General features: G+C 38.6%; 1 protein-coding gene across 2 annotated transcripts in view; it reads right to left on the minus strand.

Moving 5' to 3' along the window:
• xirp2b (xin actin binding repeat containing 2b) overlaps nt 1-23,250 on the minus strand; it is a 42,086-nt gene extending 18,836 nt beyond the window's left edge. Inside the window, exons 1-2 of one of the 2 annotated variants that reach the window (XM_086090417.1) lie at nt 23,139-23,250; nt 20,238-20,368 (exon numbers count right to left, since the gene is read on the minus strand). The gene's annotated coding sequence lies outside the window, so the exon portion shown is untranslated. The remainder of the gene's footprint in view (nt 1-20,237; nt 20,369-23,138) is intronic. The other variant, XM_086090416.1, reaches the window with a different exon arrangement.
• Nucleotide 23,251: the final 1 nt, after the last annotated feature.

Consider the following 23,251-nt stretch of genomic DNA (forward strand, 5'->3'; position numbering starts at 1 on the left):
TACTTACTAAAATATGCAGCCATATTTATGTTAGTTTAACATTTCCTTAGAATTTTTTTTTGTTTTGTACATTTACAGATATAAAATGTGCGATTAATCGTTAGGTAACTATTGAAGTCATGGGATTAATTAAAACATTTTTTTAATTCGCCTGACACCCCTAATATATACACATAAAGGGTCTGCCCCACCTTGTTATGTGTGCCTTTAAGGGGTGTGGCCTAGTGAGTGACATCAGGACTTTAGCTGGTTAGTTTGCGTGTGAGCATTTGGCATTTGGTCATGAGTTTGGGCCGATTATAGCTCTTTCTGTATTCATGTGTGCCTGTTTGCTGAACCCCCCCAGCCCCCAACCCCCCCAAAAAAAATCCATACTGCGCTCCCCTTACAGGACCTGAGTCTGATTCAGATTCATTTTCTATTTGTCCCGTTCAATAAACCAACGAAAGTGCATCTGCGAAAACACCATGACTGTGGCTCTCCTTGCCCACATGTGAAGGCATCCATTCTCCATCCATCCATTTTCTATACGGCTCACCCGAGAGACTACACGTGTCCTAAAACTCCAACGTAGATTTATAGAACGCCTTTCAAGGCAGCCAAGAACGCTTCTGTCGTCAAAGCAAAACATTTTTATGGCACTTCCGTGATTCTTTTAAACTGTAATGAAAAAGGCGATCTCAATACTGACATTTAGAATTCGACTCAGATTTAGTCAACCAATTAGAGTATGAACAAGAGAGGATTTAAAAGGCAGGATAAAAATCATTCACTTGTAGGCTTATCCTCTTTTCATCATGACCCTGATTTATGCAGTTTGCACCGAACGATCCGTTGTGAAGTTTTAAACGATACAGCAATGCGAGGAACACGATTCGCACTGCGGCTGAGGACAAGGGTCAAATGTCACACAAGTAAGAACTGCAACCTTGCAAACACTTGCATTACTAAGCAGTAATTCAACAGCAAAACGTGTTCGTGAGCAAACTTCTTTTTTTTTTTTTTTAATTACCCTTATAAGTGCTGGTTTGGAATAATTTCCTAGTGACCTAGTGGTTCACACGTCTGCCTCGCAAGTCGAAGTGAGATTCAAGGCTCAAATCTTGGGTTTGGCCTTCTTGGGTGTATTCATAAGAAGTAATCACTGCCAAATAAATCGCCCTAGATTTTATTATAGTTATAAAACTTAAACTCACTCTCTTGCAGAATGACAACAGTGGAGTAAGCCGACTCGAGTTCTTAGTGGTTCAATTGCTTGTGTTTTAACCAGCGGTGTCAGGTGATTATTATTTTTTTAATTGTAATTAATCGCATGACTTCAATAGATTAATATTTTTTTTTTATATCTGTTCCAAAACTGTGTTGGTCATTTTTCTGCCACTAGATGGCATACTTACTTTTGTTAACAAGAGTATGAAAACCTAGATTTATTTATTTATTGTATATTTAGAACATATATAAAAGCGTGAGTTAACTAGTGGAGTCATATTGATGAAAAATTTTAATCGCCTGATTTTTAATAATCTTTTCTTTTTTAAATCATTTTTTTAAGAAGAAGGAAATATAAAAAATTAGCGGCGTCAGGTGATAATTTTTTTTTATTGTAATTAATCGCATGACTTTACTAGTTAACTCACGATTTTAAAAAAATTAAATATTATTAAAAATTAGGGGCGTCAGGTGATTACATTTTTTAATTGTATTTAATCGCATGACTTCACAAGTTAACTCACGATTAATAACACATTTTATATCTGTTCTAAATGGGCAATAAAAAAATTCTAGGTTCTCATACTCTCGTTAACAAAAGTGGATTTTTTTTTTTTAAATAATAGAAATAGTTCAAATGAATTTTTTACGTCTATAACCGTCAATGGCAGTGAAAATGTTTAAAAAAAAAAAGGTTTGGTCGTCGCAGCAAATGAGGTAAGTCTCCAGAGTGAATAAATGGTCTACGCTTTCCAGCCTCATTTTTGGGGGGCTTTGGCTGGCAGCCCTCCAACTAAATACCCAAACATAAGTATTTGCTGGAGAGACTTTAAGTGTGAATGAGTCAATCTTCGCGCTTCTTACTCACTCCGTCTGCTGCTGTTATTATCCGTGAGCTCTTTGTCAGCGCGCTTGATGAAATCAGAGAGAGACACCTTTGGAATTGTTTACATCATGCTCGGCGGCTACTCGCTCGCTCGCTGTAGCTGTCAGATGTTTGTTGTTTTTTTTGCCTGGCTAACATGCGACGGTTGAATTATCTGGCTTCATATCACGCAGAATGTATTTTAAACTAACCCGTCACAACATTATGCGCGCACTGGAATGAGATACAACAGCTGCCTTCATTATATTATATAATAGTGTATGAAAATCACCGGTCAATGTGAAGTGCAGTGAATTTGATGCGATGGCAAACTATAAAAATACACGTTGTGAGATGGAAATTAAAAACGGGTTCCCAGTCATTGCTACGATACGCTAACACGCCCAATGGTTACATTTTCTATATGTTACCCGGTGCCTCGACCCACGCTTAATCCAGCTGTTACATTAATGTAGCAATTGGAGTTGGATTGAGTGTACGGGCTACGGATTGGTAAATTGAGGGAGCAGATTATCAATTTAAAGGACTGTATAGGACTGTGAGCCTCTCGTGTGCCGATTTGAACAGGAATGAGGGGAGAGCCGCTTCTACTGGTGGCAAATCAATCATCTGCGAAAATACCAAATCAAAGTCTAGCCCGCCCCTGCGCTGATTGAGACCATGCCTCACGGCAGACTTGTGCTGGTCATGAAAATAGAGGCGAGTCTTCAATTTAAATTCAATTCAGTCTTAAAATACAAGTTAAATAACTGAAAACTCAAACTCAAATCATCTCTCCCCATTGAATTGAATGAAAATGCCATTAATCCGTTCCAGCATCACAAAAAAACACTATAATATTGTACTCGCGGACAAATTTTAAATCGTATTGGTCATCGATACAGTCCCCATTATTAATATCGTTTTGATTTGGGCAGATTAGATTGACATAGCAGCACACAAAGAGAACTTGCTAATTCCGTGACCATGAAAACATTTTCATGAAAATGGTTTTCATAGACACTCCTTTATGTAGCTTCTCCTCTGCTTTCCAACACATCGCAATGATCGTTTTCAAAATATGGTAAGCCACAGCAAATTAACATCCCATTCAACCAACACGCATATTCTTATCACCTCATAAGGCATAAGCTTCTCGGAATTATCTTGCCCGTAACTGACAAAAGAAAACTCCATGTATTCGAATTGTATTGCCCATTCCAAAAACATGAAATAATTTTTTTTGTTTGGGGGGGGTATGAATTTTAAAATACAATCAAATTTGGCATCACTTCCACTGCGTGCTCCAGCGAGCACTGCAGGCAGACCGCCGACAGATGCGCCACGGCGCGCATGTCAATGAGCCGCATCTCGACCAGATGACGCCAGAAGTGAGGCCGCGATCATTCCGCAACACAATTTCTTATTCTCCTTCTTTATCTGCGGCCGCACTTTAGCGCAGTGATGCATCGGGGTACTTTGAATAGCCAACTGAGCTTTAATTAATTAAAACGATAATGTGGCTATCTGACACCAAAAAAAAAATAAAAAAATAAAGTGCTCCGCTTTCATATAAGCATTTGGAAAATTAATTTCCTCTTTGGATCGTCTGGAGTGCGGTAGTAAAAGGCATCGGGGGCGAACGAAAGCGAGGGCTGTAGATCAGAAGGAATGATGGCGGTGATGTGCTGCAAAAAAGTGCTGGCGTGTGTGTGTGTGCGTGGCCCTTCGGCAACAACGATGACGTCACGTCATTCTGTGCCGGTCGACTGCCTTGTAAGCAGCACATTGATGAAAGGCGCACGTCCAGCTGCCGTTGCTCGAGAGCGCAACGGCGGGACGATGTAAAACGAGCATGACAGGAAGCTATTTGTTCATTATCTTCAAGGCTTTCATCTTTGACAAGCTGCTTAATGGAGACGACAGTAATTATTGTGACACAGATCGAATCCAGACACAAGTAATGCACTCATTTGGTCGTTGTCCTCAGAAATACAAAGAAAGACAAATGGATGATAGAGGGCCATTATGACGGAGAGGCTAATGATGTTGTTGCAGCAGAATATAAAAAGAGGTCATAACCCACAAATTGGATCATTTGGACTCATTAAAGTGTACACTTGTGGGTTCAGCAACATAATTATATCCATCTAATCATCCTTTATTTTTTATTTTTTTTTAATCATTCATTGCATGATTACATCCATCTAATCATCCATTTTTTTAAAATTTTCTTTTATTTTAAAAACCATCCTTTACATAATTACATCCATCTAATCATCCATTTTTTTCTTTTATTTTAAAAACCATCCTTTACATAATTACATCCATCTAATCATCCATTTTTAATTTACTTTTTTAAATAAATAAAAAACATCCATTACATAATTATCCATCTAATCATCTATTTTCTTTATTTATTTTGTATTTTATTTAAAAAAAAACATCCATTACATGATTACATCCATCTTAATCGTCCATTTTTTAATTAAATAAAAAATAAAACATCCATTACATAATTACCCATCTAACTATATATTTTCTTATATTTTCTTATTTTTTAGTTTAAAAACCATCCATTACATGATTACATCCATCTAATCATCCTTTTTTTATGTACTTTTTAAAATTAAAATAAAAAAACATCCATTACGCGATTACATCTCATTACTCATTCATTTTTTCTTTTCTTTTCTTTTTCCATTTTAAAAATCATTCACTTTCTAATTTCTTACGCTTATCCAAAGGCCGTCACTGAGTGGCAGGCATGTTTCCCATCTCCAAAATGATTTGTGCTATTAAGAAAAAACTGTATTTGACTTGTGTATTTTTTTTTCTGTTAGCAAAACACAGTCAATAAACTATTAACATAAGGAAAGCTATAATGGAGATAAAAAGTCTACACACCCCTGTTCAAATGGCAGGTTTTTGTGGTAATCAATAATAAGGTCATCAAAACTTTTTTTCTCCACTATTAGTTAACCTCTAACCTTTACAACTCATTTGAGAAAAATAAAAGTGGTAAGAAGTAAAAACAAACAAATGACATACCAGGGTTGCACAAGTGCACACACCCTCGTATATCTTCTCTTATAATCCCATTCAAACTCATGTTTAATGAGGTCAGCACACAGAAATAAGTAAAACAGAAAAATATATTCTACTGCTTACTATTGTAATTTATGCAAATGCTCTTGGGGGGGGGGGGGGGGGGGGGCGTCAAAAAGACGATGACCACAAAGGTTGGTTGACAATTGACACTGCAGGGCTATCCCTCAAAGTGTTACATGAGAGGAGATACATGCGGCAGGAAATGCAGAGTAAAAAAATGATCTCAGGAGGATTATTGAGACGCCATACACTTCCTCACATTCAGCGAAATGTATTTTATTTTCAAACTGACACTGTGATTTCATTAAGTCGCTCACTAAAGTTAAGATAAAAAAAATGGTCTTGTTGCTCAGGGCATGAACACATTAAGCCTTTGCAAACTGCCAACAAGAATGTAACATTTTCACTGTATAATGTACAGATTGAGACGTACTGTATATCAGACAGCGTTTATAGTGGCTGAAGCGACAACTCAAAAAAGGAATGTTAGGCTTAGAGGGTTTTGAGGGTTTGAGGTTTAGGTTTTTGAAAAGGGGTTAACTCCCGGGTATCTCCCGCCTCATCATATTGACTGGACGGTTGTCAAGATACCAAGGGCAGGCACTGGCCGGCGCTCGTCATTCTGCAACTCTTCAGCTATGTCTCTCACTCCGATCTGAAAAAAAGAACTTACAAAACCATTATCTGTTTTCTGGTGCGCCAGGTAAGACTCAAACAAGATTCCAAGCCGGTTAGGGTTAGGGTTAGGGTTAGGGTTAGGGTTAGGGTTAGGGTTAGGGTTAGGGTTAGGGTTAGGGTTAGGGTTAGGGTTAGGGTTAGGGTTAGGGTTAGGGTTAGGGTTAGGGTTAGGGTTAGGGTTAGGGTTAGGGTTAGGGTTAGGGTTAGGGTTAGGGTTAGGGTTAGGGTTAGGGTTAGGGTTAGGGTTAGGGTTAGGGTTAGGGTTAGGGTTAGGGTTAGGGTTAGGGTTAGGGTTAGGGTTAGGGTTAGGGTTAGGGTTAGGGTTAGGGTTAGGGTTAGGGTTAGGGTTAGGGTTAGGGTTAGGGTTAGGGTTAGGGTTAGGGTTAGGGTTAGGGTTAGGGTTAGGGTTAGGGTTAGGGTTAGGGTTAGGGTTAGGGTTAGGGTTAGGGTTAGGGTTAGGGTTAGGGTTAGGGTTAGGGTTAGGGTTAGGGTTAGGGTTAGGGTTAGGGTTAGGGTTAGGGTTAGGGTTAGGGTTAGGGTTAGGGTTAGGGTTAGGGTTAGGGTTAGGGTTAGGGTTAGGGTTAGGGTTAGGGTTAGGGTTAGGGTTAGGGTTAGGGTTAGGGTTAGGGTTAGGGTTAGGGTTAGGGTTAGGGTTAGGGTTAGGGTTAGGGTTAGGGTTAGGGTTAGGGTTAGGGTTAGGGTTAGGGTTAGGGTTAGGGTTAGGGTTAGGGTTAGGGTTAGGGTTAGGGTTAGGGTTAGGGTTAGGGTTAGGGTTAGGGTTAGGGTTAGGGTTAGGGTTAGGGTTAGGGTTAGGGTTAGGGTTAGGGTTAGGGTTAGGGTTAGGGTTAGGGTTAGGGTTAGGGTTAGGGTTAGGGTTAGGGTTAGGGTTAGGGTTAGGGTTAGGGTTAGGGTTAGGGTTAGGGTTAGGGTTAGGGTTAGGGTTAGGGTTAGGGTTAGGGTTAGGGTTAGGGTTAGGGTTAGGGTTAGGGTTAGGGTTAGGGTTAGGGTTAGGGTTAGGGTTAGGGTTAGGGTTAGGGTTAGGGTTAGGGTTAGGGTTAGGGTTAGGGTTAGGGTTAGGGTTAGGGTTAGGGTTAGGGTTAGGGTTAGGGTTAGGGTTAGGGTTAGGGTTAGGGTTAGGGTTAGGGTTAGGGTTAGGGTTAGGGTTAGGGTTAGGGTTAGGGTTAGGGTTAGGGTTAGGGTTAGGGTTAGGGTTAGGGTTAGGGTTAGGGTTAGGGTTAGGGTTAGGGTTAGGGTTAGGGTTAGGGTTAGGGTTAGGGTTAGGGTTAGGGTTAGGGTTAGGGTTAGGGTTAGGGTTAGGGTTAGGGTTAGGGTTAGGGTTAGGGTTAGGGTTAGGGTTAGGGTTAGGGTTAGGGTTAGGGTTAGGGTTAGGGTTAGGGTTAGGGTTAGGGTTAGGGTTAGGGTTAGGGTTAGGGTTAGGGTTAGGGTTAGGGTTAGGGTTAGGGTTAGGGTTAGGGTTAGGGTTAGGGTTAGGGTTAGGGTTAGGGTTAGGGTTAGGGTTAGGGTTAGGGTTAGGGTTAGGGTTAGGGTTAGGGTTAGGGTTAGGGTTAGGGTTAGGGTTAGGGTTAGGGTTAGGGTTAGGGTTAGGGTTAGGGTTAGGGTTAGGGTTAGGGTTAGGGTTAGGGTTAGGGTTAGGGTTAGGGTTAGGGTTAGGGTTAGGGTTAGGGTTAGGGTTAGGGTTAGGGTTAGGGTTAGGGTTAGGGTTAGGGTTAGGGTTAGGGTTAGGGTTAGGGTTAGGGTTAGGGTTAGGGTTAGGGTTAGGGTTAGGGTTAGGGTTAGGGTTAGGGTTAGGGTTAGGGTTAGGGTTAGGGTTAGGGTTAGGGTTAGGGTTAGGGTTAGGGTTAGGGTTAGGGTTAGGGTTAGGGTTAGGGTTAGGGTTAGGGTTAGGGTTAGGGTTAGGGTTAGGGTTAGGGTTAGGGTTAGGGTTAGGGTTAGGGTTAGGGTTAGGGTTAGGGTTAGGGTTAGGGTTAGGGTTAGGGTTAGGGTTAGGGTTAGGGTTAGGGTTAGGGTTAGGGTTAGGGTTAGGGTTAGGGTTAGGGTTAGGGTTAGGGTTAGGGTTAGGGTTAGGGTTAGGGTTAGGGTTAGGGTTAGGGTTAGGGTTAGGGTTAGGGTTAGGGTTAGGGTTAGGGTTAGGGTTAGGGTTAGGGTTAGGGTTAGGGTTAGGGTTAGGGTTAGGGTTAGGGTTAGGGTTAGGGTTAGGGTTAGGGTTAGGGTTAGGGTTAGGGTTAGGGTTAGGGTTAGGGTTAGGGTTAGGGTTAGGGTTAGGGTGCTCTCTTCAGACCAGGACAAGTCACAGTGGAATTTTAGTTTTTCCTGGTCCCGGCTGCAACAAGTATAACAACACTGACTCATGACCAAACTGGACAGTTGCTGTTTTACACTCTGTGTGTGTGTATGTGTGTATATGTGTATATGTGTATATGTGTATATATATATATATATATATATATATATATATATATATATATATATATATATATATATATATATATATATATATATATATATATATATATATATATATTTATATAGGGTTAGGGTTTCCATGTCCACACAAACACGACCGCTAAATCACCGCTCAGTGATATCACCTGCTTGTGCATCTGCTTCCTCTGCACAATGGCATTAACAATGCAAATAAGCCACATTTTAAACTTGTATTACCTGTGAATTCAACGACTGTTCAATATGCGGCGCTGCCGACAGTCCGATGAATAAAGAAAATCTACCGAGACGCCTGACCAAAACAATGCGGCTGTTTATGCTGTTGTCCGCACAATGATTCAACCCCTGTTGCAAACTCTATTTCCCTGAAAAGGTGACGCACCTGCACTAGTTTGCAATGAGGAAAAAACAAAACAAGGAGCAGTGAAAACGGATGCCTCAATATCACTTGTTTCAGACTGAATGCAAGTACTTACGATTTAGAACCGCATTCCGATACCTGATTGATATTATTTCTTGCAATTGTAATGAACAATGTTCAAATACAGCAAACAGGTCAGGATTGTACATGAAAATTTACAGTGAACCCCTATTACCTATTCGGCCCACGAATAGTGAAACTGTGTATAATTAACGACCACTATAAATACATTTTTTTGGGGGGAAAAACTATATTTATTTATTTAAGGAAAAAATACAAAACCTAACAATTTATTTATTTATTTTTTATTTTTGGGGGGGGTGCTATAGTTCGTAAGTTGCGAACGGTGAGCATACGAGGATCCACTGTATTCTCAATTGTCTTAATTGGATAAATAAAAGGTTACATAAAAAACTTTTTTTATATTAAACATGCTCAAAATTTCCTTGCGACACAAAATTTTTTACAACTTTTGGCAAACGTCTAGTCAATATTTGTGACCTTGAACGAACCCTGATGAAAAATCAACACTCACTAAATTCACAAACACTGGCAAACGTTCACCCCTCAGTGGGACACGGAACACCTTGTCATTATTGACATTTTAACGTCCGACTGCATGTTTCTCTAACATTGTTGTCACATATTTAACGCAGCCTGGTGTCTCCTTTTGAACACTAGGGGGCACTATGTAAAAGCAGTACATCCCGTAGATAAGATATGAATAAAGATGTGTGTGGGAGATGACACTCAAGTTTTTATACAGAGAGGGAGGGGCGACTCATCGTGAGGAAAAGTACATCATCTGACGGCAAAAAAATAAAAAAATAATCGGTAGAAACCAGTTTAACGCTATATCTCCACAACTGAGTATGGTTCAAATTATTAATGGTTATATACGATGAAAACAGGTTGACCTTTTAACATATACATTACCCAAGCTAATGTGACGTTTGTGTGACATAATTAAATTGCGTGTTATCGTGTGTGACTTTCTCCTGATTGACGATGTTATGTTTCAGAGTACGTCGTCTTTATGTGAATGGCCTTGGAAGATGTGAGCCGACGTATCCATGGCAACGAGCCGTGCGAGCGTTCTACAACTGTAGCGTCACGGTTGAAAATGAATCACTTATTAGAAGGAGCGGAAATGCAGGCAAGTATATTTCATTTGAGTGATTTGCTTACTTATGACGCATGGCAGTACACGCGCACACATATGTCGACCAACTGTGACGCGAATTGATGGCACACGTAATTGCGCTTCAAAGGCTGCGCGTGCACGCGCTACGTGACCGCGATCCGCGTCACCCTACGCACACGCACTATGACAACTTAAAAAAAAACAAAAAACGACCAAAACAAGTGTGGCGTAAACAAGTCGGTAAATCATACAACAGATGACAACGATGATGAAACTAATCTGTGGCCCGTATGGTCACACAAGCAATGAATACCAGAACATGAACACACGCACACGCACGCACGCACACGCACAAAGTGTCGGCAGCACTGCGGCTCACATACACAGTGTGACGCGTTTACTATTCTGTCCTTGTGTTCATGTGGCGTGTTTGGGATGCTGATTGGAATATGCTAATGAACTTCCTGTTTGATGTTTTTTACATGACTGGGACTCATGCAGAGCCGTGGGAAGCTTTGGTGTCAGTCGCCTAAAACGGGCTGTGGACAAAGCCAAAAGGTTGTCATTAGCGGATGGCGGTTAACGTAGCGATTCCTTACTTGCATGTTGACAGCAAATGCCCCAACGGACGAAGTAAGATGGAAAAAGTATGCCCAAATTTGGCCAAACAGTAATCGCATACGAAATGAAATTCATTCTAGCAGTTTATAATGTCAACGCTAGTTTGTCTCTATTTTACACATTGTTATGCAGTTTTTAAATGTTTTTTTTAAAGAAAAATAACACTCTATAATATTGTACTTTATGAAAATTAGTAGACATATTTAAATATAATGTAAAGAATTAAACACTTTTTTTAATCCCTTTTTTCTTCAATTCAATTGACAGTGTGCTGCTCCATCTTGTGTGCATTCCTTGGCCACCTGGGGGCAGTATATTACAAACATGTTCACACATGGTACCAGTCAAAGTGCCCCAATAAGCCACATACAGTAACATTTGTCATTCTTCACAGAGGATAAGGAATATATGCATAAGTGTTGTTATATTATCTGTCTACATGTGTTATCAATATCAACAATTAATAAATTGGGGCTGTCTATCTTTTGGTTAAATTATTATTTTTTAAGTAGGCAGCAGAATAAGGATAAGCATTAAGCACTATAGAAAATGGAAAGATGGCTGAAATTGGACTCAACCAGCATCATACAGAAATACAAAAAAAAAATGTTTTCAGGCTTTTAAACTCAGTTGAACATTTTCCTGGAATGGAAAGACATTGAGAAAATCATTTTTGAATCAAATATACACTTCAGAATTCTCACATTGATTGATCATCATCATCAAAGTAAAAATAGTTGTTTTGTTTCGACTGTTTCTAAAGACTTGACCACGTTTTAGCCTCTAGCGCTCATGTTTGACAGAGAGAGAGAGAGAGAGAGAGAGAGAGAGAGAGAGAGAGAGAGAGAGAGAGAGAGAGCGCACATCAATCACAGTAAACGGGGGATGAGTTTGGAAGGACGACCCTCCTGACCTCTCGCTGAAACATAAAACCGACATTCTCAAAGGAATTGGATATTTTATTTATTTAATTTTTTTTACTTATTTTCCATATATTTCAATATTTCATCATAGTTGCAGAATAAAACCAAAGAGAGCGGTGTGCTACGACCCCTATCCAACTTTAAATCCAGCGAGAGAAAATCTGGATGGCTTCCAATGTACAACCTGCATCTACGTTTCATTTTATTAATGACGTTCATGAAAAATAATCATAATAATACCATAAGACAAGCTGCTTTGAAACTATATTTTCATATCAAAATTGAGCTTTTCACTGGAGACCACAGAAGTGTGTCGATTTTTATTTAGTGGATCTATAAATAAAACCAATCAACAAAAAAACTTTACCAATGATTGACGACTATAACATCCTAGAAAATGATACTGTATTTTTGCTAAATTTGTTTGTGGTAGTACTGGTGGAGAACAAGGCCAGGCACATGCTATATGTTGAATTCCAGAAAAATGGAGAAGTCAGAAATTGCTGAGCTGCAACCAAGGATACGAAAGTTGAGTTTCTATCAGGGTAAATGAGTGAAATCCAGCTTCTGGGAGATCTAGAAAGCTGATGACCCACATCGATGATAACTAACATGTGATTGTAAAATGTCCAAAAGTCCAGATCACGGTTAACGTACGATGAGATTTTCCATTATAATAAGCCTTTTTTTTGTTAATTTTTTACATCTTCACGTTTTTCAAATTCAGTTAGTTTAAATCAGTTTTTAGAGCGGGATTGTCAGTTTTAGCAAGTATCTTTTAAAAAAGGCTTTGTTTAACTTTTAAGTATTAGTTTTACGGTTTTATGGCCGTATTATACACAAGTACAGAGAAGGAAAAAAACTGCTTTTTAAGGGTGTATTGTACACGGGTGTCTGTTATTCTCCAGATTTGACAGTGTTTATATGTACACTGTCAAACAAATGCATAGGTCATACAGCTAGCTAACAGTTAGCGAGCTAACAGACAGATACATAGATAGATAGATAGATAGATAGATAGATAGATAGATAGATAGATAGATATCAGTTAGCTAGCTATCAGACAGACAGAAGGATAGACAGACAGACAGACAGATAGATAGATAGATAGATAGCAGTTAGCTAGCTATCAGACAGACAGAAGGATAGACAGACAGACAGACAGACAGATAGATAGATAGATAGATAGATAGATAGATAGATAGATAGATAGATAGATAGATAGATAGATAGATAGATAGATAGATAGATAGATAGATAGATAGATAGATAGATAGATAGATAGATAGCTAGCAGTTAGCTAGCTATCAGACAGACAGAAGGATAGACAGACAGACAGACAGATAGATAGATAGATAGCAGTTAGCTAGCTATCAGACAGACAGAAGGATAGATAGACAGACAGACAGACAGATAGATAGATAGATAGATATGCTTTGAAATGGATGAACGAATGGTGCTTTACACCTTTCTATAAAAGATAATGACTACTTTCTATTCAAATTCAGATTTGGTATTAAGCAAAAAAATCCCGGCAAAACCAATGTATATTAAACATAGTCACAAGACCAAATGAATACTAGGGATGTCCAGTCCCACTTTTTTTTTTCGGTCCAATACCAGCACAAGTATTCATTCTTTGGGTACTTTGAGTGATGGGCAAAAACGTCCTTACTGATATTGTACAGAAAGCTGGAATCCACCCAACACTATGCTGCATCGTTTGACCAGCAAGTGCGGGAAACACTCGTACTAAGACATTGCGGCACAAAATACAGAAAAGTCTCAATTGAAACCCTTGTGTCAACGGACCAGATGGGACTGTAAACATTAATAGCCGGTCCTTCCATCTGTCAGAGTGTTTTTTGTATAAACGGCATGTTAGCATGGAAAAAACTCTTTTGTCAAACACCGCCCAAGATGACAGACAGTAGAATAAAAATTGATACGGAGGTCTTTGGAACCAATTTTCAACATGTTCTTATAATTGTTGTTTTATTTTCCAAGGTTAATCCCGGCTCCCTTTATATGCCCTGACAATTGTATTCATTTGCCGGAAAAACTGCGTTTCTTTTCAAAGGCAACGTGGCAGAGATAACTTCAAGGAAGAACGTCCAGGCCAGCGCTCGCTTTAATTTAGATCTGTACCGTTTAAAGCACGATTACAAGGAAGGGGCTTGATTCTGTCACAGGATTATTCAAATTGAATAAAGAGATAATATTACAGTGACAAAAAAGATGGGACTTGAAGGGCGGGTTATTGGCAATTTCTCGAGGTCAAGGAAAAAGTTGTTGCAAGCCTTCCTGACAGTTTCAATTGCCGTCTGAAACATGTCTTGCGGTGACCTCTGAGCAGACTCAACGACAGCTACGCGACAACCGGCGCGAGGCCGAATCCGAAAACAATGGCCTGGCAAAAACACACACACGACCAACATAGGTGGCAACAGGGAATATATTTAGCAGCTGCCTGGGCTATGACATCGTCACGTCTGACACTCAATATCGGCACCAAAAGAGACACCGCGGACACGCTGAAGAAATCTAAAAATAAATGTCTCAAGTGACAAAAGAAGAAGCCCCATGACTTAAAGTAGGCTGACCCACTTTGCAGTACACCGTGAGGTCAAACGGAATATATAGACAGGAGTCCATTTGGACGCCATGTACAAATATCGCGAATGATTCACGGCTCACATGTGGATAACATTGGGGTGGATAGTTAGTTGTCAAATGTCTCTAATAGCCTCTGTGGGACCTGTCAATTATTTCAAAGTCAACTTTATTTATTTACAGGCGGGGGGTGGGGGGGGGGGGTCATCATGGCTTGATTTTGTTTTCGTTTGTATTAGTCTGTGAACAAAATAGCTCATAAAGTCAAGAAGACGGGACAATTACATACAATTTCATGAACTGGGGGACTGTTTATTTCAGGTTTTTGCATTTTCTTGATAGAATTAGTGATCTTTTTTTTTAACAGGCTTTATTGCCATTCCTAGTTGAATTTTACTATTAAACATGCAACAAAGATAATTCAACTTATTTAAAGAAACCGCATATAGTTTAGCCTTTCAGTCCAGTAGCTTAATGCTAACGCTAAATAGCATCTATGCTACAGTGCTTTCACTACTGCCCCCAGGTGGGTCAGGCAGGAACAGCACAATGGCCATTCAATAGATGCAGTGTGACAAAAACTGTTTACTTCTTTTTAATTTAATTAGGTCAATACTGTATGTTTGTATAAAGTAAACTTTACATCAATCTGATCTTCATAAAAAAAATAAAATGGTGATTGGCTATAATGTCTTAATTTGCCAGATCAATTAATTCTGCGGAATAAGACATTCCATTTTATATTCAATGTTTATCAGTGTTTTATGAAGAAATGTTTTGAGTTTAGTGTTTTTCCACTCATGCATTTAAATTGCTGTCAATTAAATGAGGGTTTTTGCTAGCAGGAAAAGCCTGCGCAGTGAGAGAGAGAGAGGGGGGGGGGGGGGTTGGGGGGTTGGGGGGGGGGAAGTCTCCGTCTCAGTCTCATAGAAAGTCCTTGAAAAAAGTTGAAATCTGAACTTCAGCAAGCTGCTTTGTGCTTAAAGCGTTTAATATTAAGATAAAATATTAAGTAAAGCTTCTTTTTTTCTTTTTCTTTTTTTTTACTGTCTAAGTCCATGTTTTGAACACACTACTTCTAATTACCGGTAGTTACCTTAGTTACTATTTATCTTACCTTTGAAAGTGTCAAATTTTAACTGATGTTCAGAAGATAAAACCTTATTTAGCGTATACAAAAAAATTCAAGGTTTCTAGTAATGGTGCTTTAGAACTTGCTGCCCTCATTTGGATTCAAGTGGAGCTCCTCTTGAATAAAAATGAATCTCCTTACAAAAATCCAGCACAAGCAAATACAAGATACACGTTTTTTTTTCCCCGATTCATTTGACAACTGTTTCGAAGTGGAAAACACAAGCTGTGATTTTTGCTCCTGAACCTCAGCGTACAGCGTCGGAAAATCAAGGCTGCAGACGTCACACGTGACTGTAAGCCGTCATTTGTGAGGCATGAGCTGTGTTTATTTTGAATAAATCGCAGAGAGACACAATAGATGGAGGAAAGAGACACATGGCTGTTTAAATTATTATTTTTTTTTTTTTTAGGACTGACATTACATTTTACGTTAATGTATAATAATAACGTATAATGTAATACTCAGGTTAGATTTAATCAAACGTACAATGTACTGTACGCAATTCCTCTACATTGGGAATAATCCAGTTTTTCAGTCAACTATTGATGATCGTTTAAAATAAATCTGCCAATAGTGGACATCTGTGTTCAAATCGGTATGCAGGTACCGCACTTCAATTTCCATCTGATCTTCAGCCTACAAGTTTTTTTTTGTCAGCTTTATCAGCTGTAACTACATTACAAAGGTTTTCTTTGGCAGATCTCTGGTGTCATAAAGGGGGAGCACGTTTGGTTGTCTTGCATAAAGTTTGGAGCAATTAGCATATAAATGTGGAAAGGCTGCCATACGTTGACTTGGCTTCATAAAAGTTGTGAAACATTGCAACACTCGACGCCCCGTTCTGCTCATATGCATATTTAACTCTCTACTTTTATGACTTCTCATGATCTGTTTTCTTTTCATTTCACTTTTTAGCGCTGCTGATGGAGCAGCTGTAAAACTTAACTTCACTTTTTCATTCTACTTACAATGACAATGCCCCCCCCCCCCCCCCCCACTGACTGAGGAGAACTCAAAAACCTTTCCCACGTTTATTTTATTTTATTTTTTTTAATCCCTTTCATAACTACCAGTGGACCAATAGTGATTTATTTTCAACAAAACTCTTTATTAGACTGGGGCGGATATTATGCAAAATATATCATGCTTAATTAATCTCTACTGCCGCGGGGGGGGCCTTGCAATGTAAGCATATTAAATCATAGGTCACACAGGCTGCAAAACCAGTGGTGGCTTGGAGATTAATAACAGAGTCGGGCGGCCGGGAGCCGAGCATTAATGAACGTTTTTTTTTTATTAATGTTGGATTATTGTCGCGCTTGTTTGGATTGAAAATATTTGTCCATTTATATTCGCTCTCATTAGAAGTGCTGCTTATAAAGCTTGTGATGCATTTTTGTTGTTATTATGTCATTAAAGATTAAGATCATTCCACCTGGTGGAATACAAATAGTCATTTCACACGCAGCAGGCGGCATACGGGCATGCGTAGCCCATTTTTGGGGGTGCTGGAGCACCTGTAAACTAAACACAAATGTGAGCGATTTTAAGATTTGATTTACTATATGTCCCTTTTTTTTTTAACAAGCAAGAGAGTTAAAACCATACAGTACTATTTGTTGAACGGTCAGTAAATTGGAAATGAGGAAAAACATGTTACATTAAATGTTATTAGTAAAGTCGTTTTTTTCCTATATTAATGTTTTTTTTTTAAGCATTGAGACAAAGTCCGCTGTTCAAAATTACGTCTAACATTCCAAATTTACAGTTGACAAGAACGTCTTAGATTATGCAAGAAGTTACCAGGATGCTTTAGATGTTTTATTTTCGTCTTTTCAACCCAGAAAAACCTCATTAGCAAATAATAATAATAATAATAATAATAATAATAATAATAATAATAAAAAGTTATCAATTATTCTATTATGCTACTGTTACTGTACTTAGAGAGGCTAAGTATTTTTTTAAGTGATACTTGGTGTAAAAAAAATACAAAATAAATAAATAAATAATAATAATAATAATAATAAAGTTATCAATTATTCTACTATGCTACTGTAAATGTACTTGGAGAGGCTAAGTATTTTTTAGGTGATACTTGGTGTCAAAAAATAAAAAATAAATAATAATCATAATAATAAAAGTTATCAATTATTCTACTATGCTACTGTTACTGTACTTGGAGAGGCTAAGTATTTTTTAGGTGATACTTGGTGTACAAAAATAAAATAAATAAAAATAAAAATAAAAATAAAAATAAAAATAAAAATAAAAATAAAAATAAAATAAAATAAAATAAAATAAAATAAAATAAAATAAATGTAAGATCCCTGGGTTGACTGTAACCTTTTTGAATAATGTGCGCCATCTTGTGGCTAAATACAGTTAGCACAGCATTTTAATGACATGGCAAAAAGACATTCAATGACATTCAGGTGTCACTAATTCCTTCCCGTTTAATGACTCGCCTGCCTCTTAAAAGACTTTCTTGGACACATCATTCAGCATCAAATTAACCGCACACTGAGGGAATAAAACGATTACAGTCACAGAGCAGGACCGAGCTGCATAAACGAAAGCCTTCTGTGTCTCGCATGCTTTCTTCCTCACACTAAAGAATCGGAATACAAATGAGCCTCATCCAGCCTGATGAAACAATAATTCAGGCGGCGCCACGAGGCCCCACACGCTTTAATACTTCTGCTTTCATTATTTATGTGACACACACACTCACTGGCTGCAATCGTGCGTAGGTGCGAAACGTGTCAGTCCGGGATGCTAATATGGCTCATGGCCCATTTGACGTTCACGCTGATTCATACACGCTGAGAGATGATTGACTGCTACGCACAAGCTCATTTGTAAACGTTGTCATGGATACGCTATCGTCCCCCTCCCGCCCCGTGCTGGAATATATCACACGCCGGCTCACACAAGCGCTAACAATCATACATTTATGACTCCTGCCAGATTGTAGCTGCATCCTTTTAAATCATTCATGTTGACGTGTTATATTGCTTTGCTGCCATCTTGTGGCATTTTGGTGCCAAGAAACTAAGTTGAAGTGGGTTGAGGAGCTTCATTTACACAAATGTAATGTTTTTTTTCCCGACATCTTGTGGCATTAGTGTGTCATAAAAACTATCCTGTGGTGAGCTTTATTTCGATTAAAGATTTGTTTGCTGCCATCTTGTGGCATCTTGATGCCGAGGTACGTAAATGTGAAGTGGATTGAGGAGCACCATCTCATGGCAACTACAGTATAGACAAAGAAAAATAATTTTAATAGAATACAGTTCTATTTTTATTTTTTAAGTGGGCGAGGCGGGGCTGGGACTGATTATCAATCAATCAATTTATATAGCACGTTTCATACATTAAAATGCAACTCAAGGTGCTAAACAATTACCCCCCCCCCCAAAAAAAAAAGTATTATTATTTTTTTAATTAATTAGCATTTCAATTTATTTCAGTGAGAAAAACATACAGTATTTGATATACCGCAGAAGAACATAATCACATATTTTTTTCATTGGTTACCTTAGCGGGTTTACCCCCTAAAACACCTAACCATCAATTCATCCATTTTCTACATCACTTACTCTGTTCAGGGTCACAGGGAGCCGGACTCTAACCAAGCTGACTGAGTGAAAGGCTGACAGCACCACCTTGGATTGATCACCAGTCAGGTGGTCATAGTAAAGGAGAGACAACCATTGCGACTCCCACCCTTATCGTCAGTGAGCCCACGCTGCCTGCAAGGAGGTCAGCCGAGTGAACAACTGCACCGTCAGTGACTTAATTAGCCAATTATCATAAAACTTTGGGGAGGGTTGGTGCACGGGTCAAGGAGGAACCTCATTATTTATACAGTCATGTGTGCATGGGGTGGGGGCGGTGCCGTGTGTAAGTGTGAGTGGTTGGCACCCACTTTTGTCACTGCAATGTGATTTACTGCCGCCGCCTACAGGACTGCAATGGAACAGCATCACTTGCTTACACTTACTTTATATCTATACTTTATATAAGGCTTCACACTTTTTATTTTCACTATAGATTTTTATTTTATTTTATTATTATGATTTTTTTATGCATATTTGAACTAAAAAAAATCGAATAAATAAAAAAATTAATACCTTAACTCATTCACTGCCATTGACAGCTATAGATGTAAAAAAATCCTTTGAACTATTTCTATTAGTTAAACTTTTTTTTCCCACTTTAGTTAACAAGAGTGTGAAAACCTAGATTTTTTATTGACCATTTAGAACATATATAAAATGTGTGATTAATTGTGAGTTAATTATTGAAGTCATGCGATTAATTACAATTAAAGATTTTAATTGCCTGACGCCCCTAATTTTTAATAATCTTTCCTTTTCTTTTTTTTATTGCGTCAGGCGATTAAAATTTGTTTAATTGTAATTAATCACATGACTTCAACAGTTAACTCACAATTAATCACAAATTTTATATATGTTCTAAATGTACAATATTTTTTAGGTTTTCATAATCTTATTAACAAAAGTGGAAAAAGTGTTAAACTAATAGAAATAGATCAAATAAATTTGTGACATCTATAGCCGTCAATGGCAGTGAATGCGTTAAATGCACACAGTAAAGCAAAAGTTTTAATTATCCCTAAATTCCATTTATTATTATAAAAATAAAAAAGACAGAATATGTTAACAACCAATACTGGGCCAATTGGTTATAATATGATGAAATTATTATAGATTGATATAATTTTCCGTCATCACAGCCATCTGAGGGAAGCCATAATGACAATGGGAGAAAATTATTTGAACTTAACTTTAACGATTCCTTGCAGAAAAGACATTAGAAGCAAATGGTCATTCCAAATTGTGAATGAATAAAGAAGCCCAAAAAGGACTGCATTGTACATGTTTGTGTTCAAGTGCTCCGATTATTGACTGACATGCGCCAATAATACTTGATGAAGGCAACTTCAAGCATGAACTGATTTCCCTTTCATCGGCAAATTTCAAAACACACACATTCGGCACATCGACACAACAATAAGGAATACTCACAGTTGCTGATATCCCAAATGTTTCAAGTTCCGCCTTAAAATAATGCCTCGAGGAGCACGTCGCTCGTTGCTCTCTCTCATCTCTTGATGGCAGTTTCCACAGACGCGTAAATGTATCACACAGGGTGACCACTGTGGGAGGAAGAGGACACAGGTCACCACACCCGGCAGGCTTCCACTTTCTTTCCAGCTTCTCTTAGAGACACATAATAGCCCTAAAGAGACGCACTTAGTGGTCATAACACAAACTGACGTGTAACACAAAGAAAAAAAAACCTTATGATCATTTAACAGTGCTGATTATTAGTGACTTCTAAAGTTGTCTTCTTCTTTCTTTTTTTTTTAAACCTTCGAGTGCTTGTGTTGAAAGATGCCGAATGAGCCGTGTTAACTTGAGAGAGCTGCATTATTCAGATGAGGCCACAGTGGAGTGTCATGTAAAGCCTGCTCGCTCAGCCACGAGCCATCGGGTTACACGGGTTGGAAGATCACTTTCCTCTTTTTACAAAGGAGCAGATAAGGAGCACTCCTGTGGCCGGGTCGCTGCCCACTTACGGCCGGCGCGTCTTCTTTACGCAGCGAAAATTCTCTCGGGTTGGGCCGCGCTACCTGAGAAACTTCAATGGGCTTGAGATAGCGCCTGGAAACTTGCTAAACGATCCAGGGAGCCAGAAGGGAGGAAAGGGAAGTGGCCTAGCAGTACTTGCAACACACCAGACACAAGGCCAACAGAAAATTGTACCATTTGCATTACACCGCTCCCAATTTAAATAAATAAATAATAAATAAATAAATAAATAAAACTCCATGGGGCATACAGTGTAATAGACACCAATTTTTTTCAGCACTCACCCCATATTGAAAACAATAATTTATCTTTGCTTTGGTAAGGTCCGCTTAGCTTAATGCTAACAAACACTGCAATAGATAGGCTACTTTAACTCAAAAATGCTGAGCGACAAGTGACTCTATGATTTTATAAAGTAAACATATTTTAGAGTGCTAATTTTCCTATTAGGAAGCACTTATCATCACCCTCAACAGGCCAGTAACTGCCCTGCTAACGAACAAACAAACACTAAACATACCATATGCTATTTCCATTTGATTCCACTTTTTTGTTATCAGTTGAACCCTGGCAGGGGTCTGCGATCTACTGATTGACATTCTAGTTAAATATTCATTACCGCATTGCCAAAACAACAAATCATTTGGTAGCCCAAGACATTTGAGCAGTAATATGGGGGGGGGGGGGGGGGGGGGGGTAACTGCTACAGTGTATCATGACTTGCGGAAACGAGTGAAGACGTTAAGCCGTAAAAGTCCTCTGCTGGTTAAAGGTCTGCTTTTGCACAGAGCACTACATTCTCATTAGCGCTAATAGGATGTCAAAACAAAAAGTTTTGTCCAAGCCTTCAGAGAATACTCATGCCATGGTTGCAGAATTCAAATTTCAACTAAAGATAATTACTGGGGTATGACGCAAACTTTTTTTCTTTCTATTGTCATAACGTACAGTGTTATTTTGCTATCCTATATGAATGTAACAAAAGGTTCACGGGCGATCTGGAACTTATTCACGTTCAATTGGCCATATTCACTTGATATTGTTGGTCTTTGGCCGCTTCATTTGGAACACAAGATCCAATACAAGATCAGTGTAAAACATTTTCGTTAGTAACACTCCTTTTTTGTCGGAGGAAACAATTTAACAATATTTGTTATATACTGTTGTAGTATCATCACATGCTGAGAGCTGTTCTACATATGAACAGTAACTGTTTTTAAATCTCACATTGCTACCTAACTATAATATTAATTATTTGTAATGAAATGTGACAAATAGTTGTGGCTTGCCTGTTAACCAGTATAACGCCAGCACCATCTGCTGCTCTAGAAGAGAACAACAGGCCTTTCCAAATATTTTCAGCAACATCAATGATCTATTTCCTGTATGCAAATTAATTCATAATGTCTGTCAGTACCCCACGTGTAGACATAAACACCAGCAGCCGCCTACGCTGATGACTGCTTTATTCAGAAATAAACCCATGCAATGCATAATGAATGAGCATGGTCGTTGTCGTTCCACAACTTGACCAGAGGGCGGCAGTGTTCGGCAGTAAACACTCAACTGCCCAAACATAAGGAAACATTTTGTACCCTAAATAAAATAAAGCTACCGCTAAAGAAACTAGCTTCGCTTGACGATGTCAGAGACAAGTAGTATTAATTTAACAATATGTTTACTATTGTGGTGTAGAACTGCACTGCATCACATTGAGAGATGTTTGTTACCAAAATATAGACATTTTGGTATAATGCGGTGCCGTTCTACGACCGCATAATAATAATAATATTAAACTAAATCAATGCTTCTCTGACAGAAGTGTCAGTCACTAGTGATCATTATTATCTTACAGATGTTTTCTACAGTACAGTTTCTTTGATAGATAGATAGATAGATAGATAGATAGATAGATAGATAGATAGATAGATAGATAGATAGATAGATAGATAGATAGATAGAATAACACTAAAAACAAAACAAAATCATTCTAAATTAGCAAGTCAACATAATTCTCTTTTTGGCTGTAATGTCGTTTTGGATTAATTATTATTAATTTCTTGTTTTCAATGCCAGACGCTCGTGGTTCCTTGACTAACACAAGTCAACATACAACCCTGACATAAAGCATAATGAATAGGGAATATCTTGCTTCCCGGAAGCTGTTGCGTCATCGTGTTCATGCTTCTCTCCATACCGCTGCATGCTTATGTTTTCTAAAACTTTATAAGCCCCCAAGATCTCACTGAAGTCTTTTTACACTAAGCCTACTTTGGCAAATATGACGCGTACAACGTATTGAGAAAATGAAGTACTGAAGTCAAGAACAGACACCTGGAAAAAGTTCTTTGTTATTCTTCTCACCATAACTTGGTATCCGAACGTGCACAGGTTTGCGCCGGTGCACGCACAAACGCGCGCAGAAAGGACTCTGCGGTTGATTCCTG

The sequence above is a fragment of the Leptonotus elevatus genome, chromosome 12 (genome assembly GCF_054856555.1).
Source record: "Leptonotus elevatus isolate MCC_2025b chromosome 12, RoL_Lele_1.0, whole genome shotgun sequence".
Classification (NCBI taxonomy): domain Eukaryota; kingdom Metazoa; phylum Chordata; class Actinopteri; order Syngnathiformes; family Syngnathidae; genus Leptonotus; species Leptonotus elevatus.